Source organism: Palaemon carinicauda, chromosome 15 (assembly GCF_036898095.1).
Source record: "Palaemon carinicauda isolate YSFRI2023 chromosome 15, ASM3689809v2, whole genome shotgun sequence".
In the NCBI taxonomy this organism is placed as follows: domain Eukaryota; kingdom Metazoa; phylum Arthropoda; class Malacostraca; order Decapoda; family Palaemonidae; genus Palaemon; species Palaemon carinicauda.
In genome coordinates this window covers 76159028-76165562 of record NC_090739.1, presented here as the reverse complement: position 1 = coordinate 76165562, position 6535 = coordinate 76159028, and the positions used below count along the sequence as shown (strand labels likewise).

At 28.7% G+C, this 6535-nt stretch overlaps 1 protein-coding gene across 2 annotated transcripts in view; it reads right to left on the bottom strand.

Moving 5' to 3' along the window:
- LOC137654322 (uncharacterized) overlaps positions 1-4833 on the bottom strand; it is a 41583-nt gene extending 36750 nt beyond the window's left edge. For both annotated transcript variants that reach the window (XM_068387947.1, XM_068387948.1), the window contains exon 1: positions 4701-4833. The gene's annotated coding sequence lies outside the window, so the exon portion shown is untranslated. The remainder of the gene's footprint in view (positions 1-4700) is intronic.
- Positions 4834-6535: the final 1702 nt, after the last annotated feature.

The window sequence follows — 6535 nt, the reverse complement described above, 5'->3', positions numbered from 1 at the left end:
CTCTTGTTATTTCGGTTTTACCCCAGCTGGGACCAGTTTCGTGTTGACTAGTTATATTTGTGAAGGGACGTTTTGTACTCTGTAGTATTCTAGACTAGTTTTATGCTTGCTTTGTGCTTTTGATAAAAGATGAATAATTTTGATAGTAATTTTGCAACCACTGTTGCTCATTGTTACTATTGTTACTCATTCTAATACTAATTTAATATTGCCTCTGTCAAGGAGGTTATGTGATCGAGTCGGTTTATTTATGTATGTGTCTATGGAAATACACTAGGTATTTTGATGAAAGTCTCACCGAAGTTAGACTTTAGGTCATGGACGACATCACAGAATTTTGGAGTTGATCCGGATCTGGATTCAGATTCTAGATCCCTATTTGATTTGTCGTGTGTCTGTGGACAGGATTACGTCAAAGCTACTCGGCAGATTTTAACGAAATTTTCAACACATAGATCTTAGGTCATGGACGATCCCGCTGAATTATGGAGATGATCCGGATGCGGATTCTAGATCCGGATTTGTATTTTCCATTTTAAAAATAACGTTAAAATTACTCGTTCCTTATAACTACCGGTCATACATACATACATACATACATACATCATATATATATATATATATATATATATATATATATATATATATATATATATATACACACACACACATATATATATATATATATATATATATATATATATATATATATATATATATATATATATATCCATTACTGAGTTGAGACACCTTAACTTAGTGAGAGAGTTTGTGTATCGCCATGATCAGCAAAGATGTAGGCCTACTAGTTAGGGCCACCCATACTAAGTTGGTTTGCTGTGAGAGATCAGACAAAAATTTCCAACCATCACCAATCCTCAGTTTTTCAGCGTGGTGAGGAAAATGCTCAAACCCTAGACATGAATAAGGACATATCTGAGGCCTTTGTCCTGTAGTGTACTAGAAACGGGTGCATTTATTGTTGTATATATTGTACAAATATGTACACGCACACACACACACACACATATATATATATATATATATATATATATATATATATATGTATATATACACATATGTGTATATGTAAATGTATATGTATATATATGTATATATACATATATGTATGTATGTATGTATGTATGTATATATATATATATATATATATATATATATATATATATATATATATATATATATACATATACATTTACATATGTCCATATGTATGAATATAATGTATATGTATAATATATACTGTATAAACTTATATATCTTTATTTTTACCTGGAAGACCCACATCACGCCGACTTAGAATATGACCTCTTCTTTCAACGTAGTTCTTTGCTGTACAACGCCCAGAAACGAAAGTGTCTTGATGTGATTTTCTATGGATGAAACTTTTACCTTTAATTTTGAATACATGGGAATAATTTCGCGTAAGTTTTTTCCTTATTCGTCTTCTTCTTAATTTCCTTATTATTATTATTATTATTAATATTATTATTATTATTATTATTATTATTATTATTATTATTATTATTATTATTATTATTATTATTATTATTATTATCATACCCGAGCTATCCATCCAAATGGACGTTTAAATATTTAGATAGATGTGCACACAAACAGATTTAACCCTTTGCACCCATCCCCATTGGCTGACTACAACACGCTGGTTCAGCAATTTGTGGGAGAGTGTGGTTTCTGAGTGCACCTTTAAGAGGTACTCCCTATCAACAAGGTATGATTACTCCTTTTCCTCCTGAGCGTCATAGGATATTTGTATGTATGTATGTATATATGTATGTATGCATATATATATATATATATATATATATATATATATATATATATATATATATATATATATATTTATATATATAAATATATATATGTATATATATAAATATATATATATTTATATATATATGTATATATACATACATATATGTATTTATATATGCATGTATATATATACATATATATATATACATATACATATACATTTATATATATATATATATATATATATATATATATATATATACATATACACATACATATACATATATATATATATGTATATATATACATATATATACTCACATATATATACATATATATATATATATATATATATATATATATATATATATATATATATATATATATACTACATATAGAAAGAGAGAGAGAGAGAGAGAGAGAGAGAGAGAGAGAGAGAGAGAGAGAGAGAGAGAGAGAGAGAGAGAGAGAGAGTTACTTGCTCGTTATCATATAGAGCAGATTATTACTGATAAATCAACCATGATAGCATATGTCTATAAAAGCTAATCTCCATTGATATTTCAATAAATCTTTTACTGAAATTTCTTAATGTTGATCTTCTTTCTAATAATTATCATTATCCTTTTCCCATAAGGGCTAATCCTTGATCTAACTCTCTTCGTCCTCAAAAATAATGAAATTCTAAAGATTTTAATGAAAGCTTGTAATGATACCTTTTTTACAATTGCTTGGGGGTCATAAAAAAGGGTTTTATCAAATATCAAATTGATACATTATACAAGTCTCACAAATATATCCAAACTTGAAGTATTTATAATAGAAAGTACAGGAAGGGACTTCGCAGTGTGATTACTATTTACAAAGCAAATAAAAACTATTCTATAATTCTTGAATAAACGTAATTAACTTTCAAGTTAAACAATTAATTCCTTGATCGTCTCTAAATATGGCAAATTACACATCTGTTTCTTGCTGATTTTCAATCATTTCCACAACTTCGAAGAGTCAGATAATGACAGGAAAACTACATTAGAGGGAATTGCTCTCTCCTTTTATTTTGCGATTCCCAGTTTCGACTATAAACAAATGCAGGAGAAATATTTGTTGCTGCTTTTGACATAAAACATTTAGTGTTAATGAATATTATTGTTGTTATTATTATTACTAGATAAGCTTCAACCCTAGTTGGAAAAGCAAGATGCTATAAGCATATGGGCTCCAACAGGGAAAAATAGCTTAGTGAGGAAAGGAAATAAGAAAATAAATAAACGATATAAGAAGTAATGAAAATTAAAATAAAATACTTTAAAAACATTAATAATATTAAAACATATTCAATTTATAAACTCTAAAAGGACTTGTGCAAGCATGTTCAACATAAAAGCATTTGCTGCGAGTTTGAACTTTTGAAGTTCAACTGATTCAACTACCCGATTAGGAAGATCATTCCACAACTTGGTCACAGCTGAAATAAAACTTCTAAGGTACTGTGTAGTATTGAGCCTCATGATGAAGAAGGCCTGACTATTAGAATTAACTGCCTGTCTAGAATTATATAAATTTTTATCGGAAATCATCTGATCACCAAACTCAAAGCTTATTGATTCTGACTTCTGAGTTATCTTAGATCAAAGTTATCTGAAAGTTATTTCTTTGTAAATAAACTATCCGTTAGGTCTTTATTTCTTTGCATTCTAAAAGGGAAAATGATCTCTGTCCTTACTTATGAAGACTTTAGGATGATTACTGTATTATGGGTAAAGGATAATCACAGATAGACTTGATCCTTGGGGTAAGTTAACTGGTCGAAGATAACACTAAGTATCTTTAATAAGGATATTTAAAAAAAAAAAAAAAGTAGAAAATTTAAGATTGTGAAAAATAACACAAAAGATATTGTCAACTTTAAAAAGAAAAAAATCCTTCGCTCCTTATTGAAAATTCAAATATATTTAAAAAATGAACATTGGAAAATATCGCAGATTATGATGAATGTTAATATTGCTGTACTTATAATTTCATATATATATATATATATATATATATATATATATATATATATATATATATATATATATAAATATATATATATATATATATATATATATATATATATATATATATATATATATATATATATATATACATATATACATATATATACACACACTCATATATATACTGTATATACTATATATATATATATATATATATATATATATATATATATATATATATATATATATACGTATATGTAAATATATATATATATATATATATATATATATATATATATATATATATATATACGTATATGTAAATATATATATATATATATATATATATATATATATATATACATATATTATATATATATACATACATATATATATATATATATATATATATATATATATATATATATATATATATTCCATGCTTTACCAAAAATTATGAGTATTTGAAGAAAAAACTACAGGAAATAAAGTTTTCATTTCACCGAGGTAACATGAAGCCCAAATAATATTCTTAACCCTACAATTTACATTACCATGACCTGTTTGGCCAATATTGACCTCTTAATGAGTCAAATAACCTGACCCACACAAATCATTATACAAACAATAGAAGAGAAAAGCAGGAAGACTTTCATATAACATCAAAATTTCAATGGAATAACAGTTGTTTGTTTTTCTCTGCCACTGAATTCCTTTCATGGCGATTTGCTGCCAATAAAACCAGTCCACACAAACTTCATTACATTTAACGCGGAAATTCAATGACTTGGGCATCAGAACAGCGTTCGCTACATTTTGGGAAATAACTTTTTTTTTCTTCCAGTTCACGCTCATCAAGTTTTCTATGATCAATTCATTTCATTTCATTTTCAAAAGCAAACTTACACTTTGCGTTCACTATTAATCCTGAGTTACACTATCCTCGAAATAGGCGCGGAAGAAGAGTAACTCCTTCAGTACACCACCACGTCAGCAAGGGAACTGTCGCCACCTTTTGGCCGACAGTGTCACCGTCGACTCGACAACTGCCAGTCTGCCGCTGTGTCTCCGCACTTCAGTGCCACAAAGGCACTCTCTCTCTCTCTCTCTCTCTCTCTCTCTCTCTCTCTCTCTCTCTCTCTCTCTCTCTCTCTCAGTGTCATTTGATGGGGGTTTAAGACATCTTTTCTTTCCACTCGTTAAAGTTTCTTGAAATGACGAATTGTTAAGATTTTTGTTTATACTTTGGTTTAACTTATTATAATTTATGTTTAATGATTAAAAACTATGTACCAGTTGCAAAGTTTTAGTGGTTATTTAATTATAAATGAAATATAAAGCATTACACATTTGCGACATGTACAATATGGTCCGGCGATTATTGATTGAATTGAATCTAATTCTTTTTCTGTTGTTAGTGAAATACATAACAGACTCTAAGTTCTTTTGTGTTTCTCATCGATCTTTTAAAGGTAATGGAAAAGAGGACGTTCTCCTTGGGATGAACTTGAACTAACTTAAAAGCATTTTTTTTAAACTGAAAAGAATGCCATTTATGTATAAATGTCCTATTTCCAATAGAAGCTTCATATAATTATCAACTTGAAACTCATAAGAAAAGATAATACCAAAACCCTCCTCGTGTGTTTGAAGAACTTACCTTAATACTTTCGAAGTCCAAATTCTCCCCATGAGCACTGACTCCCTAAACAGGCCCGCGCCCCTGTTTATACAAACAGAGATGACTGGGGCTTTGGACGTTCTTCCGTTCTTCTCTGGCTGTTTACCCTCGCTCTCAAGGATTCAAATGAGTTGGTGTTTCCTTAAAGGAAAGAGAAAATCGAAAAATCTCTCTCCTAAAACTATGATTTCTCTCGTATGTAATTGAAAGATATATATTCTTAGGAAACGATTATCCTCGCTACGCTCAATCTGTGTTGGAAAGGTTCCATCAATTAGTCGGTATTGTTGGCATTGATTGATGTTCTTCGCTAAAATATTAGGTCAGGATACAAATTTTGGAATCTAGTTTCAAAATTATTTCTATAGGTTATGCACGGTTTAGTTTTTATTCCTAAGTAATTGAGGCAAATGAAATCATATTCTTTTGTTTGACAACTGAAATGTCAGCGGACATAAAGACAAAAGTGTAATTTGGAAGTTAGTAAAACCAAAGCAAAGTTGATGAGGTAAGAATACGTACTTCTGATCAAGTAGCAATTCTTGTTTAGAAATAAAGGGAAAGCCCCAAAAAATATACCTTCAGTAAATAAACTACTTAATATATGAACAAAAGCTGTGTTGTCATAATGCTAAAAAATCAGAAAGATACTCTTCTAAGAGATATGCAAGAAAATAATTCCTAAAACTTTTGGAAACATAATCGTACTATAGAGATTCCTTCCTGACAAATGAATTGCATATTTATATATTTCAATGAAATTGAGGTTGTTATGACTGTGGCTTAATAAAAAAGTGTAAATGGTAGAAATTAAAGCAAGAAAGTTTAATTTTAAATGTAGCAAAATGCGTGAGATTGAATTTACCAAAAACGAAAGTGCGTGTATTCCAAACGAAATAATACTATGAAGTCATATTGCTGTGTAGGTGAATTGGTGAATAAAAATAGATTACTTTGGGAGGGACAGTAAAGAGGATGAAGAGTTATGATGTAAATAAGACGAATGGAAACTTTCTCTTATCATCGGTAAAGACATAAGTGAACTTTAAAACTCCTAAAA